Raw genomic sequence first — 19,180 nt, 5'->3', positions numbered from 1 at the left:
CTTCCGCCAGGATGGGCAAGTTGGTGAACTTCCTCAGACACCATCTGGTTTGTTTTTTTTTTCACCCACATCTATAATATTCTGTACAACTGGATGACCATGGCCACATGGGGCTACATAATATTTTTTAAAATTTATGTATTGATTTGTGAGAGAGAAACTTCAGTTTGTTCTTCCACTCATTCATGGGTCCGTTGGTTGCCTTGTGCGTGTGCCCTGACTGGGGATTGAACCCGCAACGCTGACATACAGGAACGACACTCCAACCAACGGAGCCACCCAGCCAGGGCCACATGGAGCTACTTAAATGTAAATTAATTAAAGTGAAATTTAAAATCCAGTTTCTGGGTGACAGTCGGCCGGCTTTGCGGGCTCAGTAGCCACCCGAGGACAGCACAGATGCGAAGCCTTTCCATCACCACAGAGTTCCTGGACAGCGCTGATCTGTGTGTTCCACGGGAGCCCAGCCCGCTCACCCTTTGAGGGCGACGTGAGGATAGTGAGGACGTGCGCATGACGCCTGTGGCTAAAGGCAGACGCTTAGTAATAGCGTCAGGGGGAGCAGAAGCAGGAGCACCCCTGTACTCACCCCCTTTCCCTTCTGAGTCTTGACACAATGTAAAGAATAATGGGGGGGGAGAGAGATGGAAAGGAAGGAGACTTCCATTGAGCATATTACGTATATGTCTCCGTGTTATCATTCAAGTCTTTATTTAGTGTCAACCATCTCATAGGCTTCTCACAATAAGCTAATGAGGAAGGTTTTCCATCCCTGACTGGACACGTGGGTGGAGAAATGGGGGCTCGGTCAGGTGACACGGTGTGCCCTGGGTTGCAGAGCCAGTGAACAGCGGAGCAGGGAGTGCCCTGTCCTGAGGGTGGGCAGGCATCCTCCTCCCCACCCCCTTCGCTGAATCTGTCGGCACAGTTCCAGCTGGGTCTTACGAATGTGAGGACTGGGTACCAGTGCCCCAGGTGGCCAGGGGTGTCCCCCCCTCACGGTCCTTGCCAGGTGGCCAGGGGTGTCCCCCCTCACGGTCCTTGCCAGGTGGCCAGGAGTGTCCCCCCTCACGGTCCTTGCCAGGTGGCCAGGAGTGTCCCCCCTCATGGTCCTTGCCAGGTGGCCAGGGGTGTCCCCCCTGATGGTCCTTGCCAGGTGGCCAGGGGTGTCCCCCCTCATGGTCCTTGCCAGGTGGCCAGGGGTGTCCCCCCTGATGGTCCTTGCCAGGTGGCCAGGGGTGTCCCCCCTCAATGATGGATAGATGTGAAGAGCCACTCAGTCCCTGAGAGGCTCCAGCCCCTCATCGTCTGCTTCGGTGGGGGCTGGGAATTTCCTTCAGAGCAGCTGTGGGAAAAGCATGCTTTTGCAAACAGCCCAGCGGAACACACAAACTGCATTATTAGCTGAAAAATCAGTCAGTGCATTGGGGTTCAGGCTGCACAGAGCAGCCCGGACAGATGGCCATCAGTCTGTCTCATCCCCTTACCCAGCGCCTTTAGATTCCAAAGAAAGAGGAGAAGAGACAGTGGCCTCCAGGAGAGTGATGACCTCGGGAGCCCCCCCGAGAGCTTGGAATAGGGGGTCTCAAAATGGCGGTGGTGCGAGGCTCAGGTTGTTCTCCGCAAGTCATTAGAGGGATGAGATTCAATGTCCTGCCGGTGTGGGGCGCCTCGTTGGAGTTGGAGTGCGAGGCACTCGGCTCTCAGGTGGGAAACACACGAGCATCGTCCTGGAGCAGATGTGCCCCCGGGAGGAGGGTGGGGGGGCGCTTCACTGGGGACGGGCAGGGGCTGGATTCCACATCCGGCTCTGCAGCCGCTGCGCTGCACGGCCCCGGGCAGGCCGCCTCACCGGCCGGGCCTCAGGATCCCTGGGTGGAAGAAGGAGAGATGGAGAAGCTCTCACGATGGATGCTGCTTGCCCCGCAGGACTGAAGTGTGTCCACAGATGTTACAGGAGACAGGTCCGTTTCCAGATGACAGGAGCTCCCGAGCTCTTGGTAAAGAAAGTGAGGCAGACACTGGCGGGTGTTTCAGGGTCTCACCGAAGGTGAGGCGGTGTATCATGGCTAGGTGTGTCACGGTGCTGCCTAAGAGCTGCGGGGACAACGTGAGGGTGAGCTGCACGGTGCTCATGCCGCGGCTTGTTCTCACTTGATGCTTTCAGTAAGGCTGGCCGGTGCTCAGAAGCTGGTTGGCCGGCCTCCCGCTCCCACCCCAAGCCTCCCAGCGGTGGCCTGGGGCCAGCTCCTCTGTCACTGCCTCTCTGTGTTGTCCCTCCCCCCCCAAGGAGGCAGCCACCACCTCTGAGGGCTGTCAGGCAGGGGATGGGGTCCGTGCTTACATCAGAATAAACACTGAGTGATGTTAGCCACTGGCATTGCCAATCGTGTGCTGGCGATGGTCCAGGCCCTGGGCTGCCCTCCGGGGACACGAGACTAAGGGGCCGTTACCTGTCTGCGAGGAGTTAGCAGGCCAGCTCAGTGGCTGTGACAATTTCTGGGCTTGGGAAACCTTTTGAGAATCAGATAAAATGGATCTTCTCCCCAGAAACACGCCCCCACCCCACAACACACACACACACACACACACACACGTGATTACACACACACACACGTGATTACACACACACGTGATTACACACACACGCACGCACACGCACGCACGAACACACACACACATGCGTGATTCTGAGTCAGGAACCACCAAAAGCCCATTAACTTCAGGTTTGCAGATGAAAAGATTAGTCTAGTTTGGGGATAAACCAATGTTTGTACCCTGTGCAAGAAGGTACAAAATAGACTTAAAAGAAATCTGTTGTCACAGGCAGGGACTGGTTGCTGTTGGAGTTGGGAGCGGGGGCGGGGAATGTTCAGAGCCGGTGACGCTGGGCGACAGTAGAAACAGGAACAGATTGACTAGACTGGTGGGGGGGGGCGGGGGGGGCAGGGCCGGGGCTCCAGGCAGGAGTGACCACAGCGGGCAAGGCGAGCGGAGCAGGAACCTCGCATGAGAACATGGTGTCCTTAATCCCCCAGCAGACAGAGGACTGCAGGGTCCAGCCTAGTCCCCTGAAGGTCAGACAGACGTGACGACACCTCACTTACGTTTCCAAACTTGCACTTCCTGCGCAAAAGAGGTTCCTGACTTGAAGAGCAACGCCGTGTCCTGATTTTAGGGTTGCGTGGATCTTGGGAATGGCAGTGACCGGGTCTCTGGGTGGCTGACCCAGACGGGAGACGTGTCTGTGCACAGCAGCCCCTTGCTTGGTCAAGTCGCTGACCCCCGTCTCCCCCACCAACGCCGTCCTCATCCTCAGGTGACTCCCAGGAAGCAGACACCGAGAGGAGGCTCTGAGCTCTCGTGGCTCATTTGAGAGCTGGTCCACGAAGCAGCCCGGGAAGGGAAGGGTGAGACGGGGCGCTGGGGAGACCAGAGCAGGGGTGCTGAGGAGCAAGTCACCAGGTGCACAGCTGGGTCCCAGTCCCAACGGGAGCTGTGCTGGTGCTGTGGATGTGTCTCAGAGCTGCGTCACCCAGGGGCACAGGCGAGACTCGTTGGTGGAGGGACACTCCTGGGACACTAGTGCCAACAGCCCTCCAGCCCGCTGGGCACGGAGAAGCACACCACGACGGGGGCTGCCGCAGACGGTCTTGGGGCGGGAATGGTGAGGGGACACGTGGGAGACCCCCACGCCCTGTGCTGTGGTCTTCCATTCAAACTCACTTCCAGGTGCCCGTGTCTCCCGGGAAGGCCTCCCAAACTCACAGCGGTGCCCTTCCAGGTGCCCGTGTCTCCCGGGAAGGCCTCTCAAACTCACAGCGGTGCCCTTCCAGGTGCCCGTGTCTCCCGGGAAGGCCTCTCAAACTCACAGCGGTGCCCTTCCAGGTGCCCGTGTCTCCCGGGAAGGCCTCTCAAACTCACAGCGGTGCCCTTCCAGGTGCCCGTGTCTCCCGGGAAGGCCTCTCAAACTCACAGCGGTGCCCTTCCAGGTGCCCGTGTCTCCCGGGAAGGCCTCTCAAACTCACAGCGGTGCCCTTCCAGGTGCCCGTGTCTCCCGGGAAGGCCTCCCAAACTCACAGCGGTGCCCTTCCAGGTGCCCGTGTCTCCCGGGAAGGCCTCTCAAACTCACAGCGGTGCCCTTCCAGGTGCCCGTGTCTCCCAGGAAGGCCTCCCAAACTCACAGCGGTGCCCTTCCAGGTGCCCGTGTCTCCCAGGAAGGCCTCCCAAACTCACAGCAGTGCCCTTCCAGGTGCCCGTGTCTCCCAGGAAGGCCTCCCAAACTCACAGCGGTGCCCACAGCCCCTCGGCTTTCCCTCCTGCATGGCTCCCGGGCTTGGTTTCTCTGGGCCCTGGAAGAGCCATCACCACTCGTTCCCTGGTCCCGCCTGGAAGACAGGCAGAGGTGGGAGGCAGGTGAGTCCCCGCCTGGAAGACAGGCAGACGTGGGAGGCAGGTGAGTCCCCGGTTCTGACGACCTGTGGGGGGCTGTTCTTGTGCATACGGCCCCCTCACCCGGAGGCATCGGCTAGCCTGGTTCGGATGAATACTATTAGAGTCTCCCGGCGTGCGGCCTCCCTGCAGCTCCTGTGTGATTCTGGGGGCAGCGACCCTCTGCGCCCGTGTGTCTTCGGAACGTGGAGTGGCACTGTCATTTGTCCCTGAGAAGTAAGCACGGGGGCTCTCTGTTCCCCCTCCAAGCATTTCCAGCCCCTCCCAGCGCCGCCCAGCGGGACCCTGCTCCTCACTCACACAGAATGCTGTCTAGTCGGACGTGTTTGCCTCTGCACATCGTCTGCTCACAGATGTTTGTCCTTTGGCTTGTTTCTTTTTCTAATTAATTTTTGATTAAGTTTTGAAACACCTTCTGTCTCCGCCAGTTCCCGCCACCTCAGGTAATCCCATTTCCTCTGAACTCAGGCGGGGGGGGTTGGGGCTCTCCACTGCTCTGCGGTCTCTGTGGCGGCTGCGAGGGGATGGGGACTTCCCATTAACTGGGTAAGTGGCCGTATCCCCTCTCATCTGGACAAGGGAGGGTGATGCACGGGCTGAGCATGCGGGACGGAGGAAAGTCAGTGAATCTGAGATCGCTCTTTGAGGGAATGAGTGGAGTGGAGGAAAGAGAAGAGTCAGGAGTGAGAATTAATTACCTGCCAAAACCACAGCGCCAATACTGCGTCTATAAGAGCCGTGTTTTCCAACGGCTGGTCCGCAGGCTGGTCTGCTAGAAATTTCATGCCAGTCGGCGGAAAGAGTTAATCACCCTGATGCTCAATGAAGAGTATAGACCCGATGATCTTAGTGGTCCCTGAAATAATCCTCTTATTTTCACTGGTCCCCAAGTGTAAAAAGGTTGAAAATCACTGTATTAGAACACGTGAGTACACACACACACACACACACACACTCTCACACTCACACACTCACACTCTCTCTTTCGCACTCATGTCCATAGCCCTCTGTTCTTTGGCATTATTTAGAGAAGGGAGGAGAAAGAAATGAACAAAAATCACCAATTGCTGGTATCCTGTGTGCTAAGCTCTGTGCTAGGTTCTCTAACAAAGCGGCGGCAGAGGAAGCGATACTCACGGTAATGCTAATACACGGTGACAGCAGACAGCACTCGCTGGTCTTTACTTGGCACCAAGAACTGTCCTAAATGCTTTGCATGCGTTACCACGTTTCCTCTTTTAGAGAACCCTCTATGGTCGTTATTTAACTGATGGGGAAACTGAGGCTCACAGAGGCGAGAAGCGACTTGCCTCCACTCACCCAGGTGGGCAGGGGCAGGGCTGAGGTTGAACGTGAGCGGGGCAGTCCAATGCCCGATCTCTCTTTGTCTTCACACACCACCTCCCAAGGGCCCCAGACCAGGTGCAAGTGCAGACTGGAGCCCCCAGGCAGGGAGACAGCCAGCTCAGCGTGGGAGAGAGTGTGGCAAAGGATGACTTCTCAGAGACTGGCACAGCAGGCGTGCAACCCGGCTGCAGAATGATATCGGTGTATCCCCTGAACCCAGCCGAGCTGTGGCCACCCGACACCTTCCCGTGTCTGTCCATTCCGGTTTTCCTATGCAAGGTGCACTCCAGCCCGCCTCCCCCTCTCTGCTTCCCTCCTTGTCGCACACTGTGCTTGTGGGCCTACCTTCGGAAGTTAGCTCCGTGAGAAGGGACTGCTGTGCCAGAGGTTACGATGATACCTCTCGTGATAGTCATTACTAAGATTCCAGATTGTGTCCCACACCGGGCGAGGGGACTGTCAGCGTCCACTCAGAGCTGATCTACAGATCACCGCCTAACTGGGAATGAGCTCCTTGTCCAGGGCACTCCGTGGGCACTTTCCCTTTAACCTTCAAGCGCCAGCAGTGGAGGTGCCCACCTGGCACGTGTATGTTACCTGCGGACCTTTCCCGAGAACTCCCCCCGCCCCCTGCTGCCCGGGCGCCCCCCCCCCTGTTTTTCTCTGTGTGTTTTGGGAGGCACGCCCCACTCTGCAGGGGAAATCCTGAGGCCTGGCAGCCCTGCCGGGAAAGTGCTCAGGCGTCCCCCAGCAGGACAGGGTGATACGCAAGGCAGGCGGTCAGGTCAGCAGCAGGCCGGGCCCAGCTGTGGCTACCACCGAGTCTCCCCTCTACCCAGAGACTGGCTGTGTCAGAGCAAAGACGATGCCATCTCCATGCCGTCAGAGGTTCTGAGCAGGCAGTCCTTTTCATTCTGGCTCCGTCGGTCATGGAACATGGGCGTTCAAAGCTGACAGAGGAACCACGGGCTTGGGGTTCTGTGTGCGGGTGTTTCAAAGGCACTGCCTGTTGCTGGGGAGGCTGGCGAGTCGAGGAGGTCAAGGAGGTGGGTGTCTGGCTGAGCTGTAGCAAGTTTGTGACTGTTTCCAAACAGTGTTTGGACGGCAGGGCCCTCTAACCAGACCCACCCGAATTCAGGTCCTCATTCCGCCGCTTATTAGCCAGACCCTTCGGGGATAAATACATCACCACTCTGGCCGACTGCTTTTACCACTGCGGGCAATGAGACTTCACAGCATAGAGCTGTGAGGATGTTTAAAGATTTTGAGAGCAGAGTTTTATTCAGAGCCCACAGGGTAATCCTTAGTTAATTTTAACTCTTTTGTTTTGTTGTTGTTATTATTAATAATATTGCATAGTAAGCGTCCTGAGCTTCCAAAACCATGTCAGTGCGTGCCTGAAGCCTTTTCCTGTGCAATCGGTTCCTTCTGCCGGGAAGGCCCTCCCTCCCGCTGCGGGTCAGCCCTCCCCCCCCTGCGGGTCAGCCCTCCCCCCCCTGCGGGTCAGCCCTCCCTCCCGCTGCGGGTCAGCCCTCCCTCCCCCTGCGGGTCAGCCCTCCCCCCCCCTGCGGGTCAGCCCTCCCCCCCCTGCGGGTCAGCCCCCCCCCCTGCGGGTCAGCCCTCCCCCCCCAGCGGGTCAGCCCTCCCCCCCGCTGCGGGTCAGCCCTCCCCCCCCTGCGGGTCAGCCCTCCCCCACCCGCTGCGGGTCAGTCCTCCCCCCCCTGCGGGTCAGCCCTCCCCCCCCTGCGGGTCAGCCCTCCCTCCCCCTGCGGGTCAGCCCTCCCCCCCCCTGCGGGTCAGCCCTCCCCCCCCCTGCGGGTCAGCCCTCCCTCCCGCTGCGGGTCAGTCCTCCCCCCCCTGCAGGTCAGCCCTCCCTCCCCCCCCCTGTTGCAGGTCAGTCCTCCCCCCCGCTGCAGGTCAGTCCTCCCCCCCCTGCGGGTCAGCCCTCCCTCCCCCCCCCCTGCTGCAGGTCAGTCCTCCCCCCCCCCCGCTGCGGGTCAGTCCTCCCTCCAGCTGCGGGTCAGCCCTCCCCCCCCTGCAGGTCAGCCCTCCCTCCCCCCCCCCTGCTGCAGGTCAGTCCTCCCCCCCGCTGCAGGTCAGTCCTCCCCCCCTGCGGGTCAGCCCTCCCTCCCGCTGCAGGTCAGTCCTCCCCCCCGCTGCAGGTCAGTCCTCCCCCCCCTGCGGGTCAGCCCTCCCTCCCCCCCCCTGCTGCAGGTCAGTCCTCCCCCCCGCTGCAGGTCAGTCCTCCCCCCCCTGCGGGTCAGCCCTCCCTCCCCCCCCCCTGCTGCAGGTCAGCCCCCCCCCCCCCCCCCCCCCCCGCTGCGGGTCAGCCCTCCCCCCCCTGCGGGTCAGCCCTCCCTCCCGCTGCGGGTCAGCCCTCCCCCCCCTGCGGGTCAGCCCTCCCTCCCGCTGCGGGTCAGCCCTCCCCCCCCATGCGGGTCAGCCCTCCCCCCGCTGCAGGTCAGTCCTCCCCCCCCTGCGGGTCAGCCCTCCCTCCCCCCCCCCCCGCTGCAGGTCAGCCCCCCCCCCCCCCCCCGCTGCGGGTCAGTCCTCCCTCCAGCTGCGGGTCAGCCCTCCCCCCCCCCCCCCCCCGCTGCGGGTCAGCCCTCCCTCCCCCCCCCCTGCTGCAGGTCAGCCCCCCCCCCCCCCCCCCCGCTGCGGGTCAGTCCTCCCTCCCGCTGCGGGTCAGCCCTCCCCCCCCCCCCCCCCGCTGCGGGTCAGCCCTCCCCCCCGCTGCGGGTCAGCCCTCCCTCCCGCTGCGGGTCAGCCCTCCCCCCCCATGCGGGTCAGCCCTCCCTCCCGCTGCAGGTCAGTCCTCCCTCCCGCTGCGGGTCAGTCCTCCCCGGCAGCGCTGAGATGTGACCCTTGTGCAGATGAGCCCCGAAGGCGAAGGCCTGTGCGTAGGGGGACCTGCCCCCGCGTGGGGAGGCCTCTAAGGAAAGAGGTGGTGGCTGAAGCGGAGCCTCCCGGCTGGTGTGCTTCCCGACCCTCCGCCCTCCTCTCGACTGGGCCTCGTTTCCATGTCCCCTCTCCCGGCCTCACGTGCAGAGGCCAGAGTTACGGCTTCTAGCTTATCATCTTTGAATTGGGGATCCCCAGGACTGTGACCATGAAGAGGCGAGACACTGGGAAGGAGGGACGGTACCCAGCAATTCAAGTTTTACCACGCGGGCTTTGCAGAGGAAGGACTGGTACAGCCAGGGCGTCACCAGGTTTCTGTCCCTGTCCATCGTCCGTCCCCCCTCCCCTTGTCCCCCCCACGGCTGACGGCGAAGGAGCAAAGGGAGCAGCGGTTGGAGGCGGCCGACTGGGCCGACATCCCCACCTTGTCTTCTCGCTGCTGTGCTGTCCTAGAGACTCCTCTAACCTCTCAGGCCTCTCAGTGCCCGCGGCACGGATGCAATGGTGATGATAACGCCTAACCGGGCAGGCTTTGGGGACTGAGCCAGTGCAAATAAACACACAGCACGGGGCCGGCAGGGGGAGCGCGCAGAACTGACGTCGGGCCCCTCACCCCTTGCTCTGTGCCGCGTGGCGCTGCACCGCGTGACGTTGCTCCCGGGCTTTGCGCACCAGTCCCCGTCCTGTCCCGGGAGAAGGTAGCAGTGGGGAAGTGGGTGGACTATCCAGAAGGACTGGCAGGAACGAGGTGCTGCCTGAATAATGGCTTTCTGCACATGTTCTGACGAGAGAAAACTTAGAAAGTACAGAAGGCAGCAGAAAATGAGATACCCAGGGTTGCCTCCCATAGAAAAACACTATTTAAAGTTTCTTTCCCCTGGTTTCTCCTATTCCTGTTTTAGCATAGCTGAGCATGTGTAGTCTGTGGCAATTACATCCTGTCTCTTCCCCCCCACCCTTCATATTAGCATTTCTCCTGTTCTTTCACACTTGGCTCCGCCATTCGCTTAGTAGCCAGTCACGTAGCAGTCCATGAAAAGGGGTGACCAAGCTCACTGAGACCATCCCTCCTTGTTGGACAACCAGGTTGTTTCTAACTTCTTATTATTTTTTCCATATATAATGACGTGTATGCATGCTACAGAACAGTTTTGTGCCGCACGCTTTTGGCGTCAGTCCAATATGTCCTTAAGGAGAGGTTTCCCCGAGCCGAATTCATTCGTGGGCCAGAGGAAAGGAGGGTTGTCAAAGATCTCCATGGGCAGCCCGGGACTGCTGAGTGAAGGCTGAAGCACAGCCATCCGGGAGCCTCCTTTCATCTCGTGGCCCGACCTCACAAAGCAACACGCGGGCCCCTGGGAAGGAGACTGCTAGAGAGCAGCAGCGACTTCTCCCAGAGATTACAGGGCGCGGAGGGAGGGGCCCCCAGGAGGGGCCCCCCACCCCCGGCCGCCTAGCTCTCCCGGCTCCCCCCAGCCCTGCCTCCTGTCTGGCTCCTAATTAAGCTTCAGATAATGTTTGCAATCTCGCCGTGTTTCCCAGCACATGTCAGGGTGACTGATGGGCTCGTCACAGCTCAGACACCCATCAACCCGGGGCTGTAACTACTTTAACCTTCCTAATACACACACTTCAAGGGCAAGCCAAGGGCAGGGCTTCGTCTGCCCCTCCCTGCTCTGCCTCCCCTCCCCTCCCCCCCCCCCCCCCCCCCCCACGGGCAGGCTTTACCTTTGCTCATCTGCTAGGTAGACCTGAGGCAGTTGTGCCAACGCCAGACCTGAGATTATTCTTAGGTTACAAGCTGCCAGGGTTTTGAAGCAAGTGCGTATAAATATTGCGTTTCTGACAGTGAGACTTATGAAGAGAAAACCTTGTGCGTTTTCTAGAAGAATTTGGAGAGATTTATGTATTGGCCATGTCTGGAGCTTTTGGAATTTGGGAGTAGGGGTGCTGGTGAGGATGAATATCCTCTGTGAATGGGCTCTTTCCTTTTTTACACTCACATGAATAAATCTGGGCTGAGTCCCGGCTGCTTTGCTCTGCTCTGCGGCTGGAGCCAAGTCCTGGGCTAGAATAGAGCAGCTGGGCGGTGGGGAGTGGGGAGCCGACTGCTTTCAGGAACAGCCCTGAGGGTGCTTTGTTCACAAGCGACTCTATCAGATGCAGTGGAGCCCCAAATATGGGGTGCTAGGACTGCTGCCACTGTTGGTTAGGACACCCCAAGCTAACCAAGTGACAGCGACTCATGCTCCAGCTCCCCTGCAAGGCCGGACACGCCTGTAGAACCCAGGCCAGACAGGCGGCAAGGCAGATCTTTATTGAAAGAAGAAAGGAACCCTGCTGGGCACTTCTCCAGGGAGAAGGGCACTGGTTACAGACTAGGGGCAGATTTTATAGGGCTTCGGAGAGCCTGAGGGGGTACAGAGTCAAAAGTTCTGGTATGTGCCTTTTCCCTGGCCGTGGGCACGGCCTGTTCCTGGTCGGGCAGCGTTTGTAAAGCCCGGCTGTCTCGGACTCCTGAGCAGCCCACACACACTTTACCGGCTGGAATTCAAATGGAGGGCTCTGAAAACCGTCCCCTGTCAGTAGATCAGGACTACTGTAGCACGCGGACGCGCACAAGAACAGTGTGTGTGCCGACGGTTTTGTGAAGGCGCGCTGCTCACTGTGTCAGGGACCGTGTCAAGCACTTTGAACATATTGTTTTCTAATTCTTAGAACAGTCTTGTAAAAATGAATTCTATTTTCATCTGATAACTAGACACTCCCAGGCTGAGAGAGGATAAGTACCTTTTGTTGTGATTATCTATTGCCAAGCATAAAACGTAGTGGCTCAAAATAGCGATCGTTTATTATAGCTCAGGATTTTGTGGGTCAAGAATCCAGGCAGGGCGTGCTGGACACAGGGTGAGTGAGGTTTCTTGGTGGCATTCGGCAGGCAGGTGGATCGCCTGGAGGGTCTAAGAGGGCACACTGGCCAGAGAGGCTGGAAGTTTGGGTTTAGTTGGGACTATCCAACAAAGTACCACAGTGTGGCCTGTCCAGCATGGTGGTCTCACGATAGTCGGATCCTCGATGTGGCAGCTGAGGGTGCCCAGACGGGGTCCCACTGGACAGTAGTGGAAGCTGCTAGTGTTTTAATGCTGGACCCCAAACTGGCACAGTGTCCCTTCTGTCATCCATTGGGTGGGTGGCTTTAGAACCCACCCCGATTCAAGGGCTGGGAACACAGACTACCTTTCAGTGGGAGAAATACCAGAAGAACATATGGCCACTTTTAATGACCACAGGTGCCCAAGATGATGTATGTATGTATTGATAGAAAGTGGCAGAAGCAGGTTTTGAACCCGGGACATAACTCGACAGCTGTGCTTGGAGGCCCCAGTGTGAAGGGAATGAGGTATCCCAGGGAGGAATACCTCGCTGGAGGTGCTGGTATTTTCCAGTCAGGAGATAACATGGAATCAACGCCACCCTGGGGAAGGGTTTCCCCATCCCCAGTTTACAGGGCGTTCGACTCTGTCGGAGAAGGGAAGCCACCCCAAAGCCCCGTACTTGCTGAGACGCAGGAATCCCATTTGTCTTATTCCACAACCCTAACTCATTTCCTGCTTTACCTGTCTTTATGATGCTGTGTCCCCGTGAGAGTGACCCAGAGATTCAGACAGTTCACGTAAAGTGTTGACTCCGTTTGGTGAAGGGTGCACAACGCTTTGCTGGCCCCTTGGGTCAAGGTGACTGTAAACTGTTTCCCGTGATCCCAGAATAGATCACCAGGAGCCACACTGCAGACAAAGGTATTCAGAACGTCTCTTCTACTTGAAACAGGGCCAAACACCATGGGGTTCAAATACCTCCTCAGGGCTCTTTGAGAGAGGACAACCAACACTGCTGTTACCAATGTTGACTAGACGTATAAGCAGGAGATTAGACAGGATTCGAGGAGAGAGAGCATTACCAGTGTCAACCTGAAGACAGACTGAGCTCCCAGGAGACCTCCCGTAGACACTGGGAAGCGAGTAAGGAGAGGATTCCGTCTGCTCATGCAGTGTCTTTGCTGAGCGTCCTTTCTGCCTATTTGAGCAGGGAGTGGGGGAAGAAAACAGGAGAGAGGGGGCATGGAGTCTGTGCTTTGCTCTTGCCAAAGGACATGTTAGTTTCCTGAGGGCTAAGAGGATACCACGGAAGAGCTGGGTTGAAGACATACGGCTGATGCACCCAGGAGGGCCAGATGCAAGGTGGGGGACCCCGGTGTCGAGAGACGGTGCATCATACAACCAGAATCATATTCCTGGGAGGAGCTGGAAGAGGGGGAGAAGTGGATTCTATCAGGAAACCGTGGAGAAGGATCTCAGGCAAGGCAGCGCTGCTGTGAGGAGCTGTGGCTGGGACAGCGAGCTCTGTTCTCTGAAACCATTTTATCTTTGATGTGCAGCTTGACTCCATGTCCAAGCCCCCTTGCCATTATACGTGGCCATGTGACTGAGCTCCAGCCAATAGAATATGAGCTGAAGTGATGATGCATGCCGCTCCTGGTTCTGGTCCATAAAAACCACCTGCACACATCCCTCCATGTATTCTCCTCTTCCTGGTGGGCTGGGATGGAGATGGCCGTGGCGACTTCGAGAGCCACTTATGAAAGAGGGCGGGGCCTCTGTCAGCCTGGGTCCCCGAATGATCACGGGGAGGAGAGCTGGCCTCTGATGTGTTCTCCTATCTAGGACTGTTACGTGAGCAAGAGATGAATATCCATTGTGTTCAGCCATTACACATCCGCTTCCGTTTGTTACCGCAGCTTCGATGTCCCTGACAAATACAGGAGGCCTGCACTCACAAGGCTCTCAAAGTCCCACACCTGAGCCCCCTGAAGGCGCCAGCGTTCAGACACCTTTCATGCAGAGGGCACCTATGGCCATCTGTATTGGCCAGATAATCAGCTTTGACAACAGATGAACTCATCTGGTGTATGTTAAAGTGGACAGGAATGTTTGCCCCTTGTCCTCTAATCCATCTGCTCAGACCCAGGGACAGCCGTTCAAACCAGAGAACCAACGGGAGAAGAGGGTGTTCATGCTCCCCAGGGAATCCCTCTGGTCCAAGCCTGCCTGGCACAGTTGCAGGAGTGGGGGGTGGGGGAGAGGAACACATTGCCTATGAGACTAAAGTTTCACACTGAGCCAGAGCGGGATTCTCACGCCCGAGGGTGACCAGGAAGCTCCAGGTCTTCCTGAGAGGTCCCCAGAGCCCTAACCACGGAGACAAGAGGGAAGGATGGTGGGTGGAAAGAGCCAGGCTTCATGCTGGCGCTCTTCTGGTTTGGAAATTTTCAGTAAAAAGTTCGCCTGACCCCGGACAACCTGGCAGCCTGGCAAAGACCATGTGATGGTCGACTACGGGGCGTGAAGATTTAACACCATCATTTGAAAGACTGTCACTAGAAGAACTCTCCAGAACTCATGAATAAGAGCCTCACGGGCCTCTCTACCTGGAATGCCTGTGTCGGTGACACACTGACACCGAATGACAGTGGGGCCGTTTGTTGATGTGGACACACCTGTGTGCCAGGAGGAATAGGACTATTCCACCTTCCTGCCTGGCCGGCTGCTACGGCCTCATTAGCCCAGCCCTGGGGGCACCCTGCCTGAATCCTGGAGAAAGGGAGGGGGTGAGCTGGTGGAAGGCAGAGAGCATGCATCATTCAGTGAGATCGGAATCGGGTAACATCCGGCCAGGGAACAGGGAACGATGCTGTGTCCCTGGATTTCTGCTTGGAAGTGCTGCGGGGCCTTGCAGAGAGCTGCATCGAATCACAGGGGCCTGGGTTCAGTTCCCTGCCCTCCCACTTGTCAGAGAAGTAATTTAATCTCTTCGACCCTTATCTGGATCCATTTAAAGTGAGCTCTGTCAATTGAATGAGCTAGTAAATTCTGTTGTGTCTTTTCGCTATTCTGAGTTGTTTCTAGCCCAGGTGAACAAAAACAGACCTGTCCGACCCCTACCCCTGCAGAAGTAATAGAGCGGTCCCCCAAAATGTTCAGCACAGAAGGTTGGCTGGATTGGAGCAACAGAGCCCCAGATGGTGTTTAAGCGTCTCCGACGGAGACGTAGAGAAAACCGAGTGGGTTGGCTTGGCCAGTGATCACCCCACTAGCAATGAGCGCAGTCCAGATGGACATTTATTTGTGGGAACTCTCAGGAGGGAGCCCATCTCTCTGCGGCGCGGGCGAGATCTCTGGGTGGGCCGTTTCGGAGTCCGACCGTTTTGGGGTTTACGCCCCGCGCCTCACACTGCCTCGTGCGGCCTTGGGAGAGGAACTCAGCATTCTAAGCTCAGTTTCCCCACCTGAAAACGTGTCAGGAGAGTTGGCTCCGGGGTCGCGGCCGGAACTGAAAGGGAACCACGTATGTCAAGTTCCCGGCACAAGCGAGGAGGAAACCCTTAATGTCGGGCCTTTGCCGTTTCAAACAAAGGTAGAGAAGGGGAAGGAAATGATTAAAGGGCTGGGAACACACCGGAACAAAGCACTGGGGAACGTCCTCCCAGGAGTACCCTGCGTCCCTCTGTGCCTTGCACTGGCCCACAGAACGGCCCACCTCAAACGCGGCTCTAATCATATCAGCCCCCGCTGGAAACCCTCTGATGGCCGCCGCTGCTGACGAGATGAAAGCCCAGCACCTCAGCCGGGCACTGGCAGGCCTTAAAGAGCCCTCACTCCGGCAGCTGGCCTCTGCAGTCCCCGCTCGCTGCCCGACATGCCGCAGCGAGTTACGGGCGGGCCCTGATGTCTGTGGGCACCGCGTCCCTGAATAAGCCCTGAGCTGATTGAAAGTGGATCTAACATAATTATGACTATAAAATCAATCCCAAGTGCACAGTGGATAGAGGGTTCGGCAACTTTCGCAGTTTGCTTTTCATATATTTATCTACTACATAGAACTGTCAAGCAGAAGTGAAATACGGTTTATCTCCAGTTGGCCACAAGCCCCACCCCTCTCTACTGATCACACGGTCTGTGGCACATTCTATGCTGATGAAGGGGGAAGCGTCATTTGCAGCCTCCTCTTCAATGAGAAAAAAAAAAAAAAGCCAACATTTCTATAAAGTCCCTTATTAATATTGAGGCGTGTAAGCTTTATTTAAATCACATTTTAGCCCTGGCTGGATAGCTTGGTTGGTTAGAGTATCGTCCTGAAGTGAAGAGGTTGCTGGTTCAATCCTCAGTGAGGGCACATACAGGAGCAGATCAATGTTCCTGTCTCTCTCTCTCTCCCTTCCTCTCTCTCTCTCTCTCTCTCCCTTCCCCCCCTCTCAAAATCAATACAATAAACATTTTTTTTAAATCACATTTTTAAATGTATGTTTAATTTGACAAAGAATACATGGATATGTTCTCAAATAATTCAGAAAAAGAGAGCTCCTCATGACTTTTCTTAATCCATTACGTCCCAGTAGCATTCCAATTTCTTCCTCAGAGGCCAATCTTTTATCAGCTTGGTGCAAGTCCTCCCGGACTCTTTTCAGACACATGCCCGTGTGTGTGGTGGGCAGAGAGGGAGGAGGAATGTGTCATGTACATATTCTCCAGTGGGTCTTAGAGACTGGTACCGTTCTGTGAGTACTGGTCTACGTCTCCTCTTTCCCATTAGCAGCATCTGTTAGAGAGTTTTTCCTGTCAGAACACTAAGATCCACTCCATTCATTCTAATTAAATTTATAATATGATTTACCATAATCTGTTTGGCTTGGGGACTCATAAACGGAAAGTCCAGCCGCCACATCTGGACTATGCGTGTGCTCTGTTTGGCTAGGGCCAGATGTCGTCTGCTGGAACCTGAGTGCAGAGGGCTTTGGCTCGAGTAGGGACTCTGGGTGGGCCACTCCGTATTGTCATACAGCCAGCCCACTTTTTACACTTTTAGTACTTTCCTGGCCCCTGTCGGCGTGTGAGTGTCCAAACCCTGTATTTGAGCTATTCTTTGATTTTTTCTGTAGATATTAAATCTTTTTTTTTTTTAAAGAAATGTATTGTTATCATGAACAATGCCGCAATGACTAGCCATGTCTATGCCTCTCCGTTCGCATTTATCTATGGTGCATGCGAGAATTGGGTTTGCTTGATAGAGGGGGAAAGGAAGGGGTCACACAATCGAAAATGCACGGGCTTAGGAGACGTACACTAAGATGATGAAGTGAAGGAAATCAGGGAAGTCCCGCTGCTTAAGACCCGTAGCTGTTGAATAGCACCGTCCCTCCCATGTTCCTGTAGGTTCTCAGCAGGGCAGTGCCCCCCCCCCCCCACAGAGGATTGCTTGAGGATCGGCTGCTTGCGCTCCCCACCCCAGCTCTGAAAGGGCTCCAGGGGGAGAGAGGGAGAGAGGGAGGAGGGGTGAGGCTCTGGACCCATCCATCACGCCTGCCTTGGAGCGTTTCTCCAGGGCTGGCTTGTGAATTCATGGCTTGGCCAGCCTCGGGCCACCGCTAATAGACTTCCTTAGCCAGGGTCAGTCTAAAGGCTGGCCTCCTGTTTAGGAGGCTAATGGGGCGTGAAAGCTGCCTGTCGGGTGACAAGCTCCCTCGGAGCCACTTCCGGGGCTAATGGCATAGAGGAGGGCGGGCCTGATCCCTGGGCAGTGAGCACGGCAGAGGTGGTGCTGAGATCGGGCGTGGGCGCCTCAGGCCAGGGAGCTCGGGGAGCCCCCCGTGGGGTACACAGCGGTGAGCTGGTGCTGGTCTGCGTCGGCTTGGGCTTGGGCTGCCGTAGCAAAGCGCCAGGGTCTGGTGGATTCAACAAAAGGAGTTTGCTTCTCTTAGTTCTGGGGACTGGAAGTCCAAATCAGGGAGGGTTGGTGTTTGCTGAGAGCTCTCTCCTCGGTTGCGGGTGGCCTTCTCCCCACCGTGTCCTCATGTGACCTTTCCTCAGTGTGCTCAGGGGGAGAGAGGGAGAGAGAAGAAGGGCCAGAGGGAGAGCAGGAGGGCCAAGAAGCGCTCTTTGGTGTCTCCTCTGCCGGCAGTCGTCCCATCAGGAGGACCCTACACTTTTGACCTCTTCTGAACCTAATTACCTCCCAAAGGTCCCATCTCTAAATACCAACACAGGGGTCGGGGTAGGGTTTCATAAATTCCAGGGGGGTGGTGAATTCAATGTATAGTAGCCGGGTAGGAAAATGTGGCTGAGGTTGGCAAGGTCAACCAGAGGAATACGATAGAAGTTTGCAAGAAAAAAGCTTTCCTGCCCCCAGACAGGCGACCCCTTCTATGCATATGACAGGGGTGGTGTCCACACCAGGCCCTCAGCACAGGCTGGGCTCTGAGAGGGAACCTGCAGTTTCCACATGTCTTTATCAGGGGTTTAAGACTCAGCTCTTCTAATAACTTTGTGGGTTTTGAAAAATGGTTTAAATTCTCTAAGGCCAATGCTCTGGTCTGCGAAACGGGGGTACTAAAAGTTGTTGCACGGACTGGAGGAGGCCATAAATGTAAACAACTTGGCACCATGCCTGGCACAGCCTTTACTGCCCCAAAATGTGGAGGCGCCCCGAAACAGAAGGCTGTTGTCCATGTAGCCGGCGGTTCTGCCTTCTCGTAACACCGATTCAAATCTTTGAGGGGGAGACAGAAAAAAAACTCACCAGTGTCTCCAATGCCTTTGCTTTGGCTGTGCTCACTTAATCATCATCAGCGCCCGGGCACTGCGCACGGCCCTCCTCCTTGTTTGTTTTTTGGCTGGCAAGATTGTGATCATGTGTTAAAAATATTAATTATCCTCTTCACCTGAAACGTGGGCCTGGGACAAACAAATTGTGTTGCTGTGCTTGGTGGAAGAAAAAGTGCCTTTGTGTGTGTGTGTGTGTGTGTGTGTGTGTGTGTGTGTGTGTGTGTTGTACCCATTGTCCCTCAGGTCAAAACAAATTATTGATGCCAGTTTCTTTAAAAAGACAATTAATCCAATTATCTTCTTGTTGAATCGATACTAACGTCTTTTTTTATTTTCTTTGCCTTGCAGGTTTCGGGGAGCCTGGCTGCCAGCGAGTCCGAGGTAGGGAGGGTGTTGGCCTACTGTCCCCGGGGTGGGGTGGGGGTGGGGACAGCTGGAAACGGGTTTGTTTTGCGAAGCGGTGGCTTGGGTATTCTAGGTGTGACGCCCATCACTCGGTGGCCTTTTGAGTAAGATCAAGTCTAGCTGCGACTCCGTTCTGTGTGGGCCCCTGGTGGTGCTGTGGGCGATGGTGGGAGTGAACAGGGCACCAGGGGTTAGACCAGTGGGGTCAGACTGGGCCTGGGTTCCGCCACCTCGGGACGTGAGTTCTGGCTAGGACAGGATTCAGAGCCGAGACTCAAACTGTGAGAGAAAGTTTATTTAGAAAGTCACAGAGGTAGAAGAGATGGGCGTTAGGAGACGAGGTTCAGAGGCAGAAGAAGGGGCGCTCAGGAGAAAGAGAGGGACGTGCCTAGGGGTGAGGGGAGGAGGAGAGGAAAGAC

The 19,180-nt window shown here is 56.7% G+C and overlaps 1 long non-coding RNA gene across 1 annotated transcript in view; it reads left to right on the top strand.

Moving 5' to 3' along the window:
• Nucleotides 1-18,738, top strand: part of LOC136402619 (uncharacterized) — a 540,019-nt gene extending 521,281 nt beyond the window's left edge. The window contains exon 3 of the long non-coding RNA XR_010751012.1: nt 18,705-18,738. This is a non-coding gene — a long non-coding RNA (uncharacterized lncRNA). The remainder of the gene's footprint in view (nt 1-18,704) is intronic.
• The last annotated feature ends 442 nt before the right edge of the window (nt 18,739-19,180 follow it).

The sequence above is a fragment of the Saccopteryx leptura genome, chromosome 4 (genome assembly GCF_036850995.1).
Source record: "Saccopteryx leptura isolate mSacLep1 chromosome 4, mSacLep1_pri_phased_curated, whole genome shotgun sequence".
Classification (NCBI taxonomy): domain Eukaryota; kingdom Metazoa; phylum Chordata; class Mammalia; order Chiroptera; family Emballonuridae; genus Saccopteryx; species Saccopteryx leptura.
The sequence above is the reverse complement of the archived record's forward strand: the minus strand, read 5'-3'. Positions and strand labels throughout refer to the sequence as shown.